General features: G+C 50.3%; 11 pseudogenes; all 11 read right to left on the bottom strand.

Moving 5' to 3' along the window:
* Positions 1–1,484: 1,484 nt before the first annotated feature.
* Positions 1,485–1,604, bottom strand: LOC130329536 (5S ribosomal RNA; annotated as a pseudogene).
* A 284-nt stretch (positions 1,605–1,888) lies between these two features.
* On the bottom strand, positions 1,889–2,008 carry LOC130324042 (5S ribosomal RNA; annotated as a pseudogene).
* A 681-nt stretch (positions 2,009–2,689) lies between these two features.
* On the bottom strand, positions 2,690–2,809 carry LOC130321352 (5S ribosomal RNA; annotated as a pseudogene).
* A 4,466-nt stretch (positions 2,810–7,275) lies between these two features.
* On the bottom strand, positions 7,276–7,395 carry LOC130352466 (5S ribosomal RNA; annotated as a pseudogene).
* Positions 7,396–8,061: 666 nt separating this feature from the next.
* LOC130313072 (5S ribosomal RNA) lies at positions 8,062–8,181 on the bottom strand (annotated as a pseudogene).
* Positions 8,182–8,860: 679 nt separating this feature from the next.
* On the bottom strand, positions 8,861–8,980 carry LOC130334948 (5S ribosomal RNA; annotated as a pseudogene).
* Positions 8,981–16,628: 7,648 nt separating this feature from the next.
* On the bottom strand, positions 16,629–16,748 carry LOC130315335 (5S ribosomal RNA; annotated as a pseudogene).
* Positions 16,749–17,817: 1,069 nt separating this feature from the next.
* On the bottom strand, positions 17,818–17,937 carry LOC130328482 (5S ribosomal RNA; annotated as a pseudogene).
* A 2,662-nt stretch (positions 17,938–20,599) lies between these two features.
* LOC130353083 (5S ribosomal RNA) lies at positions 20,600–20,719 on the bottom strand (annotated as a pseudogene).
* A 478-nt stretch (positions 20,720–21,197) lies between these two features.
* Positions 21,198–21,317, bottom strand: LOC130325096 (5S ribosomal RNA; annotated as a pseudogene).
* A 284-nt stretch (positions 21,318–21,601) lies between these two features.
* LOC130352736 (5S ribosomal RNA) lies at positions 21,602–21,721 on the bottom strand (annotated as a pseudogene).
* Positions 21,722–21,939: the final 218 nt, after the last annotated feature.

The following is a 21,939-nucleotide window of genomic DNA, read 5'->3' as shown; positions in this document are numbered from 1 at the left end:
CCGTTAACAGCTTCACGCCCTTTATACTGTGCATTTAAGCATCAATAAATCATTTTCTGAATCGGAGCGGAAGGTGGCAACAGAGCAAAATGTCAACTGCACCCGGGATTCCCAGCCAGTCTCCCATTCCGGTACTTACTGGGCCCTAAGCTGGGTAGCAGTCTGCAAGAGCAGGCAGACTGACGCGAGCAGGCACGTTCAGCTTAGGATGGCCGTTGACATCTTTATGCCTTGTATATTGTGGATTTAAGCATCAATAAATATTTTTATTAATCGGAGAAGAAGGCGGCAACAGAGCAAAATGTCAATGGCACCTTGGATTGCCAGCCAGTCTCCCACGCTGGTATCTGCCGGGCAGCAGTCTGCGATCTGAGGAGAGAAGACACGTTCAGCTTAGGATGGCCGTTGACAGCTTCACACACTGTATATTGTGGATTTAAGCATCAATAAATCCTTTTCTGAATCGGAGCGGAAGGCGGCAACAGATTAAAATGTCAACTACACCCGGGATTCCCACCCAGTCTCCCATGCTGGTACTTAGCAGGCCCTAAGCTGGGTAGCAGTCTGCGATCTGACGAGAGCAGGCGCGTTCAGCTTAAGATGGCCGTTGACAGCTTCACAATTTGTATACTGTGGATTTAAGCATCAATAAATAATTTTCGGAATCGGAGCAGAAACAGAGCAAAATGTCAACTGCACCCGGGATTCCCAGCCAGTCTCCCATGCTGGTACTTACCAGGCCCGAAGCTGGGTAGCAGTCTGCGATCTGACGAGAACAGGCGCATTCAGCTTAGGATGGCCGTAGACATATTCATACCCTGTATACTGTGGATTTAAGCATCAATAAATCCTTTTCGGAATCGGAGCGGAAGGCGGCTACAGAGCAAAATGTCAACAACACCTGGGATTCCCAGCCAGTCTCCCATGCTTGTACTTACCGGGCCCTAAGCTGGGTAGCAGTCTGCGATCTGACGAGAGCAGGCACGTTCAGCTAAGGATGGCCGTTGACAGCTTCATGCCCTTTATACTGTGCATTTAAGCATCAATAAATCATTTTCTGAATCGGAGCGGAAGGTGGCAACAGAGCAAAATGTCAACTGCACCTGAGATTCCCAGCCAGTCTCCCATGCTGGTACTCACCGGGCCCTAAGCTGGGTAGCAGTCTGCGATCTGACGAGAGCAGGCACGTTCAGCTTAGGATGGCCGTTGACATCTTTATGCCTTGTATATTGTGGATTTAAGCATCAATAAATATTTTTATTAATCGGAGAAGAAGGTGGCAACAGAGCAAAATGTCAATGGCACCTTGGATTGCCAGCCAGTCTCCCATGCCGGTATCCGCCGGGCAGCAGTCTGCGATCTGAGGAGAGCAGACACGTTCAGGCTTAGGATGGCCGTTGACAGCTTCACACCCTGTATATTGTGGATTTAAGCATCAAAAGATCCTTTACCGAAATGGATCGGAAGGCGGCAACAGATTAAAATGTCAACTGCACCTGGGATTCCCAGCCAGTCTCCCATGCTGGTACTTACCAGGCCCTAAGCTGGGTAGCAGTCTGCGATCTGACGAGAGCAGGCGCGTTCAGCTTAGGATGGCCGTTGACAGCTTCACCCTTTGTATACTGTGCATTTAAGCATCAATAAATCCTTTTCGGAATCGGAACGGAAGGCGGCAACAGAGCAAAATGTCAACGGCAGCCGGGATTCCCAGCCAGTGTCCCATGCCGGTACTTACCGGGCCCTAAGATCTGTACCAGTCTGCGATCTGACGAGAGCAGGCGCGTTAAGCTTAGGATGGCCGTCGACAGCTTTACACCTTGTATACTGTGGATTTAAGCATCAATAAATTATTTTCGGAATCGGAGCGGAAGGCAGCAAAAGAGCAAAATGTCAACGGCACCAGGGATTCCCAGCCAGTCTCCCATGCCAGTACTTACCGGGCCCTAAGCTGGGTAGCCGTCTGCGATCTGACGAGAGCAGGCACGTTCAGCTTAGGATGGCCATTGACAGCTTCATGCTTTTTATACCGTGCATTTAAGCATCAATAAATCCTTTTCGGAATCGGAACGGAAGGCGGCAACAGAGCAAAATGTCAACTGCACCCGGGATTCCCAGCCAGTCTCCCATGCCGGTACTTACTGGGCCCTAAGCTGGGTAGCAGTCTGCGATCTGACGAGAGCAGGCGCGTTCAGCTTAAGATGGCCGTTGACATCTTCACGCCTTGTATATTGTGGATTTAAGCATCAATAAATCCTTTTCTGAATCGGAGCGGAAGGCGGCAACAGATTAAAATGTCAACTGCACCCGGGATTCCCAGCCAGTCTCCCATGCTGGTACTTACCAGGCCCTAAGCTGGGTAGCAGTCTGCGACCTGACGAGAGCAGGCGTGTTCAGCTTAAGATGGCCGTTGGCAGCTTCACAATTTGTATACTGTGGATTTAAGCATCAATAAATAATTTTCGGAATCGGAGCAGAAACAGAGCAAAATGTCAACTGCACCCGGGATTCCCAGCCAGTCTCCCATGCTGGTACTTACCAGGCCCGAAGCTGGGTAGCAGTCTGCGATCTGACGAGAACAGGCGCATTCAGCTTAGGATGGCCATAGACATCTTCACACCCTGTATACTGTGGATTTAAGCATCAATAAATATTTTTCGGAATCGGAGCGTAAGGCGGCAACAGAGCAAAATGTCAACGACACCTGGGATTCCCAGCCAGTCTCCCATGCTGGTACTTACCGGGCCCTAAGCTGGGTAGCAGTCTGCGATCTGACGAGAGCAGGCGTGTTCAGCTTAGGATGGCCGTTGACAGCTTCTCGCTCTTTATACTGTGCATTTAAGCATCAATAAATCCTTTTCGGAATCGGAACGGAAGGCGGCAACAGAGCAAAATGTCAACGGCAGCCGGGATTCCCAGCCAGTGTCCCATGCCGGTACTTACCGGGCCCTAAGATCTGTACCAGTCTGCAATCTGACGAGAGCAGGCACGTTAAGCTTAGGATGGCCGTCGACAGCTTCACACCTTGTATACTGTGGATTTAAGCATCAATAAATTATTTTCGGAATCGGAGCGGAAGGCAGCAATAGAGCAGAATGTCAACGGCACCTGGGATTCCCAGCCAGTCTCCCATGCCAGGACTTACCAGGCCCTAAGCTGGGTAGCAGTCTGCGATCTGACGAGAGCAGGCGCGTTCAGCTTACGATGGCCATTGACAGCTTCATGCTTTTTATACTGTGCATTTAAGCATCAATAAATCCTTTTCGGAATCGGAGAGGAAGGCGGCAACAGAGCAAAATGTCAATAGCACCTTGGATTGCCAGCCAGTCTCCCATGCCCGTACTTGCCGGGCAGCAGTCTGCGATCTGACAAGAACAGGCACATTCAGCTTAGGATAGCCGTAGACGGCTTCACACCCTGTATACTGTGGATTTAAGCATCAATAAATCCTTTTCGGAATCGAAGCGGAAGGCGGCTACAGAGCAAAATGTCAACAACACCTGGGATTCCCAGCCAGTCTCCCATGCTGGTACTTACCAGGCCCTAAGCTGGGTATCAGTCTGCGAACTAACGAGAGCAGGCGCGTTCAGCTTAGGATGGCCGTTGACAGCTTCACACTTTGTATACTGTGCATTTAAGCATCAATAAATCCTTTTCGGAATCGGAAACGGAAGGCGGCAACAGAGCAAAATGTCAACGGCAGCCGGGATTCCCAGCCAGTGTCCCATGACGGTACTTACCGGGCCCTAAGATCTGTACCAGTCTGCGATCTGACGAGAGCAGGCGCGTTAAGCTTAGGATGGTCGTAGACAGCTTCACACCTTGTATACTGTAGATTTAAGCATCAATAAATTATTTTCGGAATCGGAGCGGAGGGCAGCAATAGATCAAAACGGCACCTGGGATTCCCAGCCAGTCTCCCATGCTGGAACTTACCAGGCCCGAAGCTGGGTATCAGTCTGCGATCTGACGAGAACAGGCGCATTCAGCTTAGGATGGCCGTAGACATCTTCACACCCTGTATACTGTGGATTTAAGCATCAATAAATCCTTTTCGGAATCAGAGCGTAAGGCGGCAACAGAGCAAAATGTCAACGATACCTGGGATTCCCAGCCAGTCTCCCATGCTGGTACTTACCGGGCCCTAAGCTGGGTAGCAGTCTGCGATCTGACGAGAGCAGGCGCGTTCAGCTTAGGAAGGCCATTGACAGCTTCTCTCCCTTTATACTGTGCATTTAAGCATCAATAAATCCTTTTCGGAATCGGAAACGGAAGGCGGCAACAGAGCAAAATGTCAACGGCAGCCGGGATTCCCAGCCAGTGTCCCATGCCGGTACTTACCGGGCCCTAAGATCTGTACCTGTCTGCGATATGACAAGAGCAGGCGCCTTAAGCTTAGGATGGCAGTCGACAGCTTCACACTTTGTATACTGTGGATTTAAGCATCAATAAATTATTTTCGGAATCGGAGCGGAAGGCAGCAATAGAGCAAAATGTCAACGGCATCGAGGGATTCCCAGCCAGTCTCCCATGCCAGTACTTACCGGGCCCTAAGCTGGGTAGCAGTCTGCGATCTGACGAGAGCAGGCGCGTTCAGCTTAGGATGGCCATTGACAGTTTCACACACTGTATATTGTGGATTTAATCATCAATAAATATTTTTATTAATCGGAGAGGAAGGCGGCAACAGAGCAAAATGTCAATGGCACCTTGGATTGCCAGCCAGTCTCCCACGCTGGTATCTGCCGGGCAGCAGTCTGCGATCTGAGGAGAGAAGACACGTTCAGCTTAGGATGGCCGTTGACAGCTTCACACACTGTATATTGTGGATTTAAGCATCAATAAATAATTTTCAGAATCGGAGCAGAAACAGAGCAAAATGTCAACTGCACCCAGGATTCCCAGCCAGTCTCCCATGCTGGTACTTACCAGGCCCGAAGCTGGGTAGCAGTCTGCGATCTGACGAGAACTGACACATTCAGCTTAGGATGGCCGCAGACATCTTCACACCCTGTATATTGTGGATTTAAGCATCAATAAATCCTTTATGGAATCGGAGCGGAAGGCGGCAACAGAGCAAAATGTCAACGACACCTGGGATTCCCAGTCAGTCTCCCATGCTGGTACTTCCCGGACCCTAAGCTGGGTAGCAGTCTGTGATCTGACGAGAAAGGCGCGTTCAGTTTAGGTTGGCCGTTGACATATTCTCGTCCTTTATACTGTGCATTTAAGCATCAATAAATCCTCTTCGGAATCGGAACGGAAGGCGGCAACAGAGCAAAATGTCAACGGCAGCCGGGATTCCCATCTAGTGTCCCATGCCGGTACTTACCGGGCCCTAAGATCTGTACCAGTCTGCGATCTGACGAGAGCAGAAGCGTTAAGCTTAGGATGGCCGTCGACAGCTTCACACCTTGTATACTGTGGATTTAAGCATCAATAAATTATTTTCGGAATCGGAGCGGAAGGCAGCAATAGAGCAAAATTTCTACGGCACCCGGGATTCCCAGCCAGTCTCCCATGCCAGTACTTACCGAGCCCTAAGCTGGGTAGCAGTCTGCGATCTGACGAGAGCAGGCGCGTTCAGCTTAGGATGGCCATTGACAGCTTCATGCTTTTTATACTGTGCATTTAAGCATCAATAAATCCTTTTCGGAATCGGAACGGAAGGCGGCAACAGAGCAAAATGTCAACTGCACCCGGGATTCCCAGCCAGTCTCCCATGCCGGTACTTACTGGGCCCTAAGCTGCGTAGCAGTCTGCGATCTGACGAGAGCAGGCGCGTTCAGCTTAGGATGGCCGTTGACATCTTCACGCCTTGTATACTGTGGATTTAAGCATCAAAAAATATTTTTTTTAATCGGAGAGGAAGGCGGCAACAGAGCAAAATGTCAATAGCACCTTGGATTGCCAGCCAGTCTCCCATGCCCGTACTTGCCGGGCAGCAGTCTGCGATCTGACAAGAACAGGCGCATTCAGCTTAGGATAGCCGTAGACGGCTTCACACCCTGTTTACTGTGGATTTAAGCATCAATAAATCCTTTTCGGAATCGGAGCAAAATGTCTACAGAGCTTCAGAGCAAAATGTCAACAACACCTGAGATTCCCAGCCAGTCTCCCATGCTGGTACTTACCGGGCCCTAAGCTGGGTAGCAGTCTGCAATCTGACAAGAGCAGGCGCGTTCAGCTTAGGAGGGCAGTTGCCAGCTTCTCACTCTTTATACTGTGCATTTAAGCATCAATAAATCCTTTTCGGAATCGGAACGGGAGGCGGCAACAGAGCAAAATGTCAACGGCAGCTGGGATTCCCAGCCAGTGTCCCATGCCGGTACTTACCGGGCCCTAAGATCTGTACCAGTCTGCGATCTGACGAGAGCAGGCGCATTAAGCATAGGATGGCCGTCGACAGCTTCACACCTTGTATACTGTGGATTTAAGCATCAATAAATTATTTTCGGAATCGGAGCGGAAGGCAGCAATAGAGCAAAATGGCAACGGCACCTGGGACTCCCAGCCAGTCTCCCATGCCAGTTCTTACCGGGCCCTAAGCTGGGTAGCAGTCTGCAATCTGACGAAAGCAGGCGCTTTCAGCTTAGGATGGCCATTGACAGCTTCATGCTTTTTATACTGTGCATTTAAGCATCAATAAATCCTTTTCGGAATCGGAGAGGAAGGCGGCAACAGAGCAAAATGTCAATAGCACCTTGGATTGCCAGCCAGTCTCCCATGCCCGTACTTGCCGAGCAGCAGTCTGCGACCTGACAAGAACAGGCACATTCAGCTTAGGATAGCCGTAGACGGCTTCACACCCTGTATACTGTGGATTTAAGCATCAATAAATCCTTTTCGGAATCGAAGCGGAGGGCGGCTACAGAGCAAAATGTCAACACCACCTGGGATTCCCAGCCAGTCTCCCATGCTGGTACTTACCGGGCCCTAAGCAGGGTAGCAGCCTGCGATCTGACGAGAGCAGGCGCGTTCAGCTTAGGATGGCCGTTGACGGCTTCACACTTTGTATACTGTGGATTTAAGCATCAATAAATAATTTTCGGAATCGGAGCAGAAACAGAGCAAAATGTCAACTGCACCCGGAATTCCCAGCCAGTCTCCCATGCTGGTACTTACCAGGCCCGAAGCTGGGTAGCAGTCTGCGATCTGACGAAAACAGGCGAATTCAGCTTAGGATGGCCGTAGACATCTTCACACCCTGTATACTGTGGATTTAAGCATCAATAAATCCTTTTCGGAATCGGAGCGGAAGGCGGAAACAGAGCAAAATGTCAACGACACCTGGGATTCCCAGCAAGTCTCCCATGCTGGTACTTACCGGGCCCTAAGCTGGGTAGCAGTCTGCGATCTGACGAGAGCAGGCGCGTTCAGCTTAGGATGGCCGTTGACAGCTTCTCGCTCTTTATACTGTGCATTTAAGCATCAATAAATCCTTTTCGGAATCGGAACGGAAGGCGGCAACAGAGCAAAATGTCAACGGCAGCCGGGATTCCCAGCCAGTGTCCCATGCCGGTACTTACCGGGCCCTAAGATCTGTACCAGTCTGCGATCTGACGAGAGCAGGCGCGTTAAGCTTAGGATGGCCGTTGACAGCTTCACACCTTGTATACTGTGGATTTAAGCATCAATAAATTCTTTTCGGAATCGGAGCGGAAGGCAGCAATAGAGCAAAATGTCAACGGCACCCGGGATTCCCAGCCAGTCTCCCATGCCAGGCCCTAAGCTGGGTAGCAGTCTGTGATTTGACGAGAGCAGGCACGTTCAGCTTAGGATGGCCATTGACAGCTTCATGCTTTTTATACTGTGCATTTAAGCATCAATAAATCCTTTTCGGAATCGGAGAGGAAGGCGGCAACAGAGCAAAATTTCAACAGCACCTTGGATTGCCAGCCAGTCTCCCATGCCCGTACTTGCCGGGCAGCAGTCTGCGATCTGACAAGAACAGGCACATTCAGCTTAGGATAGCCGTAGACGGCTTCACACCCTGTATACTGTGGATTTAAGCATCAATAAATCCTTTTCGGAATCGAAGCGGAAGGCGGCTACAGAGCAAAATGTCAACGACACCTGGGATTCCCAGCCAGTCTCCCATGCTGGTACTTACCGGGCCCTAAGCTGGGTAGCAGTCTGCGATCTGACGAGAGCAGGCGCGTTCAGCTTAGGATGGCCGTTGACAGCTTCACACTTTGTATAGTGTGGATTTAAGCATCAATAAATAATTTTCGGAATCGTAGAGGAAGGCGGCAACAGAGCAAAATGTCAATGGCACCTTGGATTGCCAGCCAGTCTCCCAGGCCGGTAACTGCCGGGCAGCAGTCTGCGAACTGAGGAGAGCAGGCACGTTCAGGCTTAGGATGGCTGTTGACAGCTTCACACCCTGTATATTGTGGATTTAAGCATCAATAAATACTTTTCCGAATCGGAGCGGAAGGTGGCAACTGATTAAGATGTCAACTGCACCCGGGATTCCCAGCCAGTCTCCCATGCCAGTACTTACCGGGCCCTAAGCTGGGTAGCAGACTGCGATCTGATGAGAGCAGTCGCGTTCAGCTTAGGATGGCCGTTGACAGCTTCACACTTTGTATACTGTGGATACTGTGGATTTAAGCATCAATAAATATTTTTCGGAATCGGAGCAGAAACAGAGCAAAATGTCAACGGCAGCCGGGATTGCCAGGCAGTCTCCCATGCTGGTACTTACCAGGCCCGAAGTTGGGTAGCAGTCTGCGATCTGACGAGAATAGGCGCATTCAGCTTAGGATGGCCGTAGACATTTTCACACCCTGTATACTGTGGATTTAAGCATCAATAAATCCTTTTCGGAATCAGAGCAGAAGGCGGTTACAGAACAAAATGTCAACGACACCTGGGTTTCCCAGCCAGTCTCCCATGCTGGTACTTACCGGGCCCTAAGCTGTGTAGCAGTCTGCGATCTGACGAGAGCAGGCTCGTTCAGCTTAGGATGGCCGTTGACAGCTTCTCGCCCTTTATACTGTGCATTTAAGCATCAATAAATCCTTTTCGGAATCGGAACGGAAGGCGGCAACAGAGCAAAATGTCAACGGCAGCCGGGATTCCCAGCCAGTGTCTCATGCCGGTACTTACCGGGCCCTAAGATCTGTACCAGTCTGCGATCTGACGAGAGCAGGCGCGTTAAGCTTAGGATGGCCATCGACAGCTTCACACCTTGTATACTGTGGATTTAAGCATCAATAAATTATTTTCGGAATCGGAGCGGAAGGCAGCAATAGAGCAAAATGTCAATGGCACCGGGGATTCCCAGCCAGTCTCCCATGCCAGTACTTACCGGGCCCTAAGCTGGGTAGCAGTCTGCGATCTGACGAGAGTAGGCGCGTTCAGCTTAGGATGGCCATCGACAGCTTCATGCTTTTTATACTGTGCATTTAAGCATCAATAAATAATTTTCGGAATCGGAGCAGAAACAGAGCAAAATGTCAACTGCACCCGGGATTCCCAGCCAGTCTCCCATGCTGGTACTTACCAGTGCCGAAGCTGGGAAGCAGTCTGCGATCTGACGAGAACAGGCGCATTCAGCTTAGGATGGCCGTAGACATCTTCGCACCCTGTATACTGTGGATTTAAGCATCAATAAATCCTTTTCGGAATCGGAGCGTAAGGCGGCAACAGAGCAAAATGTCAACGGCAGCCGGGATTCCCAGCCAGTGTCCCATGCCGGTACTTACCGGGCCCTAAGATCTGTACCAGTCTGCGATCTGACGAGAGCAGGCGCGTTCAGCTTAGGATGGCCGTTTACAGCTTCTCGCCCTTTATACTGTATATTTAAGCATCAATAAATCCTTTTCGGAATCGGAACGGAAGGCGGCAACAGAGCAAAATGTCAATAGCACCTTGGATTGCCAGCCAGTCTCCCGTGCCCGTACTTGCCGGGCAGCAGTCTGCGATCTGACAAGAACAGGCACATTCAGCTTAGGATAGCCGTAGATGGCTTCACACCCTGTATACTGTGGATTTAAGCATCAATAAATCCTTTTCGGAATCGGAGCGGAAGGCGGCTACAGAGCAAAATGTCAACAACACCTGGGATTCCCAGCCAGTCTCCCATGCTGGTACTTACCGGGCCCTAAGCTAGGTAGCAGTCTGTGATCTGACGAGAGCAGGCACGTTCAGGCTTAGGATGGCCGTTGACAGCTTCACGCCCTTTATACTGTGCGTTTAAGCATCAATAAATCATTTTCCGAATCGGAGCGGAAGACGGCAACAGAGCAAAATGTCAACTGCACCCGGGATTCCCAGCCAGTCTCCCATGCCGGTACTTACTGGGCCCTAAGCTGGGTAGCAGCCTGCGATCTGACGAGAGCAGGCGCGTTCAGCTTAGGATGGCCGTTGACATCTTTACGCCTTGCATATTGTGGATTTAAGCATCAATAAATATTTTTATTAATCGGAGAAGAAGGCGGCAACAGAGCGAAATGTCAATGGCACCTTGGATTGCCAGCCAGTCTCCCATGCCGGTATCTGCCGGGCAGCAGTCTGCGATCTGAGGACAGCAGGCATGTTCAGGCTTAGGATGGCCGTTGACAGCTTCACACCCTGTATATTGTGGATTTAAGCATCAATAAATCCTTTTCGGAATCGAAGCGGAAGGCGGCTACAGAGCAAAATGTCAACTGCACCCGGGATTCCCAGCCAGTCTCCCATGCTGGTACTTACCAGGCCCTAAGCTGAGTAGCAGAATGCGATCCGACGAGAGCAGGCGTGTTCAGCTTAGGATGGCCGTTGACAGCTTCCCAATTTGTATACTGTGGATTTAAGCATCAATAAATAATTTTCGGAATCGGAGCAGAAGCAGAGCAAAATGTCAACTGCACCCGGGATTCCCAGCCAGTCTCCCATGCTGGTACTTACCAGGCCCAAAGCTGGGTAGCAGTCTGCGATCTGATGAGAACAGGCGCATTCAGCTTAGGATGGCCGTAGACAACTTCACACCCTGTATACTGTGGATTTAAGCATCAATAAATCCTTTTCGGAATCGGAGAGGAAGGCGGCAACAAAGCAAAATGTCAACGAGACCTGGGATTCCCAGCCAGTCTCCCATGCTGGTCCTTATCGGGCCCTAAGCTGGGTAGCAGTCTGCGATCTGACGAGAGCAGGCGCGTTCAGTTTAGGATGGCCGTTCACAGCTTCACGGCCTTTTTACTGTGCATTTAAGCATCAATAAATCCTTTTCCGAATAGGAGCGGAAGGCGGCAACAGATTAAAATGTTAACTGCACCCGGGATTCCCAGCCAGTCTCCCATGCTGGTACTTACCAGGCCCTAAGCTGGGTAGCAGTCTGCGATCTGACGAGAGCAGGCGAGTTCAGCTTAGGATGGCCGTTGACAGCTTCTCGCCCTTTATACTGTGCATTTAGGCAGCAATAAATCCTTTTCGGAATTGGAACGGAAGGCGGCAACAGAGCAAAATGTCAACGGCAGCCGGGATTCCCAGCCAGTTTCCCATGCCGGTACTTACCGGGCCCTAAGATCTGTACCAGTCTGCGATCTGACGAGAGCAGGCGCGTTAAGCTTAGGATGGCCGTCGACAGCTTCACACTTTGTATACTGTGGATTTAAGCATCAATAAATTCTTTTCGGAATCGGAGCGGAAGTCAGCAATAGAGCAAAATATCAACGGCACCCGGGATTCCCAGCCAGTCTCCCATGCCAGTACTTACCGGGTCCTAAGCTGGGTAGCAGTCTGCGATCTGACAAGAGCAGGCGCGTTCAGCTTAGGATGGCCGTTGACATCTTCACGCCTTGTATACTGTGGATTTAAGCATCAATAAATATTTTTTTTAATCGGAGAGGAAGGCGGCAACAGATCAAAATGTCAATAGCACCTTGGATTGCCAGCCAGTCTCCCATGCCCGTACTTGCCGGGCAGCAGTCTGCGATCTGACAAGAACAGGCGCATTCAGCTTAGGATAGCTGTAGACGGCTTCACACCCTGTATATTGTGGATTTAAGCATCAATAAATCCTTTTCGGAATCGGAGCAAAATGTCTACAGAGCTACAGAGCAAAATGTCAATAACACCTGAGATTCCCAGCCAGTCTCCAATGCTGGTACTTACCGGGCCCTAAGCTGGGTAGCAGTCTGCGATCTGACGAGAGCAGGCGCGTTCAGCTTAGGTTGGCCGTTAACAGCTTCACGCCCTTTATACTGTGCATTTAAGCATCAATAAATCCTTTTCCGAATCGGAGCGGAAGGCGGCAACAGATTAAAATGTCAACTGCACCCAGGATTCCCAGCCAGTGTCCCATGCCGGTACTTACCGGGCCCTAAGATCTGTACCAGTCTGCGATCTGACGAGAGCAGGCGCGTTAAGCTTAGGATGGCCGTCGACAGCTTCACACCTTGTATACTGTGGATTTAAGCATCAATAAATTATTTTCGGAATCGGAGCGGAAGGCAGCAATAGAGCAAAATGTCAACGGCAACCGGGATTCCCAGCCAGTCTCCCATGCCAGTACTTACCAGGCCCTAAGCTGGGTAGCAGCTTGCGATCTGACGAGAGCAGGCGCGTTCAGCTCAGGATGGCCATTGACAGCTTCATGCTTTTTATACTGTGCATTTAAGCATCAATAAATCCTTTTCCGAATCGGAGCGGAAGGCGGCAACAGATTAAAATGTCAACTGCACCTAGGATTCCCAGCTAGTCTCCCATGCTGGTACTTACCAGGCCCTAAGCTGGATAGCAGTCTGCGGTCTGACGAGAGCAGGCGCGTTCAGCTTAGGATGGCCGTTGACATCTCCACGCCTTGTATACTGTGGATTTAAGCATCAATAAATATTTTTTTTAATCGGAGAGGAAGGCGGCAACAGAGCAAAATGTCAATAGCACCTTGGATTGCCAGCCAGTCTCCCATGCCCGTACTTGCCGGGCAGCAGTCTGCGATCTGACAAGAACAGGCACATTCAGCTTAGGATAGCCGTAGACGGCTTCACACCCTGTATGCTGTGGATTTAAGCATCAATAAATCCTTTTCGGAATCGGAGCAAAATGTCTACAGAGGTACAGAGCAAAATGTCAACAACACCTGAGATTCCCAGCCAGTCTCCCATGCTGGTACTTACCGGGCCCTAAGCTGGGTAGCAGTCTGCGATCTGACAAGAGCAGGCGCGTTCAGCTTAGGATGGCCATTGACAGCTTCACGCCCTTTATACTGTGCATTTAAGCATCAATAAATCCTTTTCCGAATCAGAGCGGAAGGCGGCAACAGATTAAAATGTCAACTGCACCCGGGATTCCCAGCCAGTCTCCCATGCTGATACTTACCAGGCCCTAAGCTGGGTAGCAGTCTGCGATCTGACGAGAGCAGGCGCGTTCAGCTTAGGATGGCCGTTGACAGCTTCACACTTTGTATACTGTGCATTTAAGCATCAATAAATCATTTTCGGAATCGGAACGGAAGGCGGCAACAGATTAAAATGTCAACTGCACCCGGGATTCCCAGCCAGTCTCCCATGCCAGTACTTACCGGGCCCTAAGCTAGGTAGCAGTCTGCTATCTGACGAGAGCAGGCGCGTTCAGCTTAGGATGGCCATTGACAGCTTTATGCTTTTTATACTGTGCATTTAAGCATCAATAAGTCCTTTTTGGAATCGGAACAGAAGGCGGCAACAGAGCAAAATGTCAACTGCACCCGGGATTCCCAGCCAGTCTCCCATGCCGGTACTTACTGGGCCCTAAGCTGGGTAGCAGTCTGCGATCTGACGAGAGCAGGCGCGTTCAGCTTAGGATGGCCGTTGACATCTTCACGCCTTGTATATTGTGGATTTAAGCATCAATAAATATTTTTATTAATCGGAGAGGAAGGCGGCAACAGAGCAAAATGTCAATGGCACCTTGGATTGCCAGCCAGTCTCCCATGCCGGTATCTTCCGGGCAGCAGTCTGCGATCTGAGGAGAGCAGGCACGTTCAGGCTTAGGATGGCCGTTGACAGCTTCACACCCTGTATATTGTGGATTTAAGCACCAATAAATCCTTTTCCGAATCGGAGCGGAAGGCGGCAACAGATTAAAATGTCAACTGCACCCGGGATTCCCAGCCAGTCTCCCATGCTGGTACTTACCAGGCCCTAAGCTGGGTAGCAGTCTGCGATCTGACGAGAGCAGGCACGTTCAGCTTAGGATGGCCGTTGACAGCTTCACACTTTGTAAACTGTGGATTTAAGCATCAATAAATAATTTTCGGAATCGGAGCAAAATGTCAACTGCACTCGGGATTCCCAGCCAGTCTTCCATGCTGGTACTTACCAGGCCCGAAGCTGGGTAGCAGTCTGCGATCTGACGAGAACAGGCGCATTCAGCTTAGGATGGCCGTAGACGGCTTCACACCCTGTATATTGTGGATTTAAGCATCAATAAATCCTTTTCGGAATCGGAGCAAAATGTCCACAGAGCAAAATGTCAACATCACCTGAGATTCCCAGCCAGTCTCCCATGCTGGTACTTACCGGGCCCTAAGCTGGGTAACAGTCTGCGATCTGACGAGAGCAGGCGCGTTCAGCTTAGGACGGCCGTTAACAGCTTCACGCCATTTATACTGTGCATTTAAGCATCAATAAATCCTTTTCCGAATCGGAGCGGAAGGCGGCAACAGATTAAAATGTCAACTGCACCCGGGATTCCTAGCCAGTCTCCCATGCTGGTACTTACCAGGCCCTAAGCTGGGTATCAGTCTGCGATCTGACGAGAGCAGGCGCATTCAGCTTAGGATGGCCGTTGACAGTTTCACACTTTGTATACTGTGCATTTAAGCATCAATAAATCCTTTTCGGAATCGGAACAGAAGGCGGCAACAGAGCAAAATGTCAACGGCAGCCGGTATTCCCAGCCAGTGTCCCATGCCGGTACTTACCGGGCCCTAAGATCTGTACCAGTCTGCGATCTGACGAGAGCAGGCGCGTTAAGCTTAGGATGGCCGTCGACAGCTTTACACCTTGTATACTGTGGATTTAAGCATTAATAAATTATTTTCGGAATCGGAGCGGAAGGCAGCAATAGAGCAAAATGTCAACGGCAACCGGGATTCCCAGCGAGTCTCCAATGCCAGTACTTACCGGGCCCTAAGCTGGGTAGCAGTCTGCAATCTGACGAGAGCAGGCGCGTTCAGCTTAGGATGGCCATTGACAGCTTCATGCTTTTTATACTGTGCATTTAAGCATCAATAAATCCTTTTCGGAATCGGAACAGAAGGCGGCAACAGAGCAAAATGTCAACTGCACCCGGGATTCCCAGCCAGTCTCCCATGCCGGTAATTACTGGGCCCTAAGCTGGGTAGCAGTCTGCGATCTGACGAGAGCAGGCGCGTTCAGCTTAGGATGGCCGTTGACATCTTCACGCCTTGTATATTGTGGATTTAAGCATCAATAAATATTTTTATTAATCGGAGAGGAAGGCGGCAACAGAGCAAAATGTCAATGGCACCTTGGATTGCCAGCCAGTCTCCCATGCCGGTATCTTCCGGGCAGCAGTCTGCGATCTGAGGAGAGCAGGCACGTTCAGGCTTAGGATGGCGGTTGACAGCTTCACACCCTGTATATTGTGGATTTAAGCATCAATAAATTATTTTCCGAATCGGAGCGGAAGGCGGCAACAGATTAAAATGTCAACTGCAACCGGGATTCCCAGCCAGTCTCCCATGCTTGTACTTACCAGGCCCTAAGCTGGGTAGCAGTCTGCGATCTGACGAGAGCAGGCACGTTCAGCTTAGGATGGCCGTTGACAGCTTCACACTTTGTAAACTGTGGATTTAAGCATCAATAAATAATTTTCGGAATCGGAGCAAAATGTCAACTGCACTCGGGATTCCCAGCCAGTCTTCCATGCTGGTACTTACCAGGCCCGAAGCTGGGTAGCAGTCTGCGATCTGACGAGAACAGGCGCATTCAGCTTAGGATGGCCGTAGACGGCTTCACACCCTGTATATTGTGGATTTAAGCATCAATAAATCCTTTTCGGAATCGGAGCAAAATGTCCACAGAGCAAAATGTCAACATCACCTGAGATTCCCAGCCAGTCTCCCATGCTGGTACTTACCGGGCCCTAAGCTGGGTAACAGTCTGTGATCTGACGAGAGCAGGCGCGTTCAGCTTAGGACGGCCGTTAACAGCTTCACGCCATTTATACTGTGCATTTAAGCATCAATAAATCCTTTTCCGAATCGGAGCGGAAGGCGGCAACAGATTAAAATGTCAACTGCACCCGGGATTCCCAGCCAGTCTCCCATGCTGGTACTTACCAGGCCCTAAGCTGGGTAGCAGTCTGTGATCTGACGAGAGCAGGCGCATTCAGCTTAGGATGGCCATTGACAGCTTCACACTTTGTATACTGTGCATTTAAGCATCAATAAATCCTTTTCGGAATCGGAACGGAAGGCGGCAACAGAGCAAAACGTCAACGGCAGCCGGGATTCCCAGCCAGTGTCCCATGCCGGTACTTACCGGGCCCTAAGATCTGTACCAGTCTGCGATCTGACGAGAGCAGGCGCGTTAAGCTTAGGATGGCCGTCGACAGCTTCACACCTTGTATACTGTGGATTTAAGCATCAATAAATTATTTTCGGAATCGGAGCGGAAGGCAGCAATAGAGCAAAATGTCAACGGCACCCGGGACTCCCAGCCAGTCTCCCATGCCAGTACTTACCGGGCCCTAAGCTGGGTAGCAGTCTGCGATCTGACGAGAGCAGGCGCGTTCAGCTTAGGATGGCCGTTGACATCTTCACGCCTTGTATACTGTGGATTTAAGCATCAATAAAAAAAAATTTTAATCGGAGAGGAAGGCGGCAACAGATCAAAATGTCAATAGCACCTTGGATTGCCAGCCAGTCTCCCATGCCCGTACTTGCCGGGCAGCAGTCTGCGATCTGACAAGAACAGGCGCATTCAGCTTAGGATGGCCATTGACAGCTTCGTTATTATTATACTGTGCATTTAAGCATCAATAAATCCTTTTCGGAATCGGAGCGTAAGGCGGCAACAGAGCAAAATGTCAACGACACCTGGGATTCCCAGCCAGTCTCCCATGCTGGTACTTACCGGGCCCTAAGCTGGGTAGCAGTCTGCGATCTGACGAGAGCAGGCACGTTCAGTTTAGGATGGCCGTTGACAGCTTCTCGCCCTTTATACTGTGCATTTAAGCATCAATTAATCCTTTTCGGAATCGGAAAAGGAAGGCGGCAACAGAGCAAAATGTCAACGGCAGCCGGGATTCCCAGCCAGTGTCCCATGCCGGTACTTACCGGGCCCTAAGATCTGTACCAGTCTGCGATCTGACAAGAGCAGGCGCGTTAAGCTTAGGATGGCCGTCGACAGCTTCACACCTTGTATACTGTGGATTTAAGCATCAATAAATTATTTTCGGAATCGGAGCGGAAGGCAGCAATAGAGCAAAATGTAAACGGCACACGGGATTCCCAGCCAGTCTCCCATGCCAGTTCTTACCGGGCCCTAAGCTGGGTAGCAGTCTGCGATCTGACGAGAGCAGACGCGTTCAGCTTAGGACGGCCATTGACAGCTTCATGCTTTTTATACTGTGCATTTAAGCATCAATAAATCCTTTTCGGAATCGGAGAGGAAGGCGGCAACAGAGCAAAATGTCAATAGCACCTTGGATTGCCAGCCAGTCTCCCATGCCCGTACTTACCGGGCAGCAGTCTGCGATCTGACAAGAACAGGCACATTCAGCTTAGGATAGCCGTAGACGGCTTCACACCTTGTATACTGTGGATTTAAGCATCAATAATTCCTTTTCGGAATCGGAGCGGAAGGCGGCTACAGAGCAAAATGCCAACAACACCTGGGATTCCCAGCCAGTCTCCCATGCTGGTACTTACCGGGCCCTAAGCTGGGTAGCAGTCTGCGATCTGACGAGAGCAGGCGCGTTCAGCTTAGGATGGCCGTTGACAGCTTCACGCACTTTATACTGTGCATTTAAGCATCAATAAATCCTTTTCCGAATCGGAGCGGAAGGCGGCAACAGATTAAAATGTCAACTGCACCCGGGATTCCTAGCCAGTCTCCCATGCTGGTACTTACCAGGCCCTAAGCTGGGTATCAGTCTGCGATCTGACGAGAGCAGGCGCATTCAGCTTAGGATGGCCGTTGACAGTTTCACACTTTGTATACTGTGCATTTAAGCATCAATAAATCCTTTTCGGAATCGGAACAGAAGGCGGCAACAGAGCAAAATGTCAACGGCAGCCGGTATTCCCAGCCAGTGTCCCATGCCGGTACTTACCGGGCCCTAAGATCTGTACCAGTCTGCGATCTGACGAGAGCAGGCGCGTTAAGCTTAGGATGGCCGTCGACAGCTTTACACCTTGTATACTGTGGATTTAAGCATTAATAAATTATTTTCGGAATCGGAGCGGAAGGCAGCAATAGAGCAAAATGTCAACGGCAACCGGGATTCCCAGCGAGTCTCCAATGCCAGTACTTACCGGGCCCTAAGCTGGGTAGCAGTCTGCAATCTGACGAGAGCAGGCGCGTTCAGCTTAGGATGGCCATTGACAGCTTCATGCTTTTTATACTGTGCATTTAAGCATCAATAAATCCTTTTCGGAATCGGAATGGAAGGCGGCAACAGAGCAAAATGTCAACTGCACCCGGGATTCCCAGCCAGTCTCCCATGATGGTACTTAATGGGCCCTAAGCTGGGTAGCAGTCTGCGATCTGACGAGAGCAGGCGCGTTCAGCTTAGGATGGCCGTTGACATCTTCACGCCTTGTATATTGTGGATTTAAGCATCAATAAATATTTTTATTAATCGGAGAGGAAGGCAGCAACAGAGCAAAATGTCAATGGCACCTTGGATTGCCAGCCAGTCTCCCATGCCGGTAACTGCCGGGCAGCAGTCTGCGAACTGAGGAGAGCAGGCACGTTCAGGCTTAGGATGGCCGTTGACAGCTTCACACTCTGTATATTGTGGATTTAAGCATCAATAAATTATTTTCCGAATCGGAGCGGAAGGCGGCAACAGATTAAAATGTCAACTGCAACCGGGATTCCCAGCCAGTCTCCCATGCTTGTACTTACCAGGCCCTAAGCTGGGTAGCAGTCTGCGATCTAACAAGAGCAGGCGCGTTCAGCTTAGGATGGCCGTTGACAGCTTCACAATTTGTATACTGTGGATTTAAGCATCAATAAAAAAAATTCGGAATCGGAGCAGAAACAGAACAAAATGTCAACTGCACCCGGGATTCCCAGTCAGTCTCCCATGCTGGTACTTACCAGGCCCGAAGCTGGGTAGCAGTCTGCGATCTGACGAGAACAGGCGCATTCAGCTTAGGATGGCCGTAGACATCTTCCCAACCTGTATACTGTGGATTTAAGCATCAATAAATCCTTTTCGGAATCGGAGCAAAATGTCTACAGAGCTACAGAGCAAAATGTCAACAACACCTGAGATTCCCAGCCAGTCTCCCATGCTGGTACTTACCGGGCCCTAAGCAGGGTAGCAGTCTGCGATCTGAAGAGAGCAGGCGCGTTCAGCTTAGGATGGCGGTTGACAGCTTCACACTTTGTATACTGTGCATTTAAGCATCAATAAATCCTTTTCGGAATCGGAACGGAAGGCGGCAACAGAGCAAAATGTCAATAGCACCTTGGATTGCCAGCCAGTCTCCCATGCCCGTACTTGCCGGGCAGCAGTCTGCGATCTGACAAGAACAGGCACATTCAGCTTAGGATAGCCGTAGACGGCTTCACACCCTGTATACTGTGGATTTAAGCATCAATAAATCCTTTTCGGAATCGAAGCGAAAGGCGGCTACAGAGCAAAATATCAACAACACCTGGGATTCCCAGCCAGTCTCCCATGCTGGTACTTACCGGGCCCTAAGCTGGGTAGCAATCTGCGATCTGACGAGACCAGGCGCGTTCAGCTTAGGATGGCGGTTGACAGCTTCACACTTTGTATACTGTGCATTTAAGCATCAATAAATCCTTTTCGGAATCGGAACGGAAGGCGGCAACAGAGCAAAATGTCAACAGCAGCTGGGATTCCCAGCCAGTGTCCCATGCCGGTACTTACCAGGCCCTAAGATCTGTACCAGTCTGCGATCTGACGAGAGCAGGCGCGTTAAGCTTAGGATGGCTGTTGACAGCTTCACACCTTGTATACTGTGGATTTAAGCATCAATAAATTCTTTTCGGAATCGGAGCAATAGAGCAAAATGTCAACGGCAACCGGGATTCTCAGCCAGTCTCCCATGCCAGTACTTACCGGGCCCTAAGCTGGGTAGCAGTCTGCGATCTGACGATAGCAGGCGCGTTCAGCTTAGGATGGCCATTGACAGCTTCTTGCTTTTTATACTGTGCATTTAAGCATCAATAAATCCTTTTTGGAATCGGAGAGGAAGGCGGCAACAGAGCAAAATGTCAATAGCACCTTGGATTGCCAGCCAGTCTCCCATGCCCGTACTTGCCGGGCAGCAGTCTGCGATCTGACAAGAACAGGCACATTCAGCTTAGGATAGCCGTAGACGGCTTCACACCCTGTATACTGTGGATTTAAGCATCAATAAATCCTTTTCGGAATCGAAGCGGAAGGCGGCTACAGAGCAAAATGTCAACAACACCTGGGATTCCCAGCCAGTCTCCCATGCTGGTACTTACCAGGCCCTAAGCTGGGTAGCAGTCTGCGATCTGACGAGAGCAGGCGCATTCAGCTTAGGATGGCCGTTGACAGCTTCACGCCCTGTATACTGTGGATTTAAGCATCAATAAATCCTTTTCCGAATCGGAGCGAAGGCGGCAACAGATTAAAATGTCAACTGCACCTGGGATTCCCAGCCAGTCTCCCATGCTGGTACTTACCAGGCCCTAAGCTGGGTAGCAGTCTGCGATCTGCCGAGAGCAGGCGCGTTCAGCTTAGGATGGCCGTTGACAGCTTCACACTTTGTATACTGTGGATTTAAGCATCAATAAATAATTTTCGGAATCGGAGCAGAAACAGAGCAAAATGGCAACTGCACCCGGGATTCCCAGCCAGTCTCCCATGCTGGTACTTACCAGGCCCGAAGCTGGGTAGCAGTCTGCGATCTGACGAGAACAGGCGCATTCAGCTTAGGATGGCCATAGACATCTTCACACCCTGTATACTGTGGATTTAAGCATCAATAAATCCTTTTCGGAATCGGAGCGTAAGGCGGCAACAGAGCAAAATGTCAACGACACCTGGGATTCCCAGCCAGTCTCCCATGCTGGTACTTACCAGGCCCTAAGCTGGGTATCAGTCTGCGATCTGACGAGAGCAGGCGCGTTCAGCTTAGGATGGCCGTTGACAGCTTCATGCTTTGTATACTGTGCATTTAAGCATCAATAAATCCTTTTCGGAATCGGAACGGAAGGGGGCAACAGAGCAAAATGTCACCGACACCTGGGATTCCCAGCCAGTCTCCCATGCTGGTACTTACCGGGCCCTAAGCTGGGTAGCAGTCTGCGATCTGACGAGAGCAGGCGCGTTCAGGTTAGGATGGCCGTTGACAGCTTCTTGATTTTTATATTGTGCATTTAAGCATCAATATATCCTTTTCGGAATCGGAACGGAAGGCGGCAACAGAGCAAAATGTCAACGGCACCCGGGATTCCCAGCCAGTCTCCCATGCTGTTACTTACCGGGCCCTAAGCTGGGTAGCAGTCTGCGATCTGACGAGAGCAGGCGCGTTCAGCTTAGGATGGCCGTTGACAGCTTCTCGCCCTTTATACTGTGCATTTAGGCATCAATAAATCCTTTTTGGAATCGGAACGGAAGGCGGCAACAGAGCAAAATGTCAACGGCAGCCGGGATTCCCAGCCAGTCTCCCATGCTGTTACTTACCGGGCCCTAAGCTGGGTAGCAGTCTGCGATCTGACGAGAGCAGGCGCGTTCAGCTTAGGATGGCCGTTGTCAGCTTCACACTTTGTA

The sequence above is a fragment of the Hyla sarda genome, chromosome 1 (genome assembly GCF_029499605.1).
Source record: "Hyla sarda isolate aHylSar1 chromosome 1, aHylSar1.hap1, whole genome shotgun sequence".
Classification (NCBI taxonomy): Eukaryota; Metazoa; Chordata; class Amphibia; order Anura; family Hylidae; genus Hyla; species Hyla sarda.
Note: the sequence above shows the minus strand (reverse complement) of the source record. Positions and strands in the feature narration are given on the sequence as shown.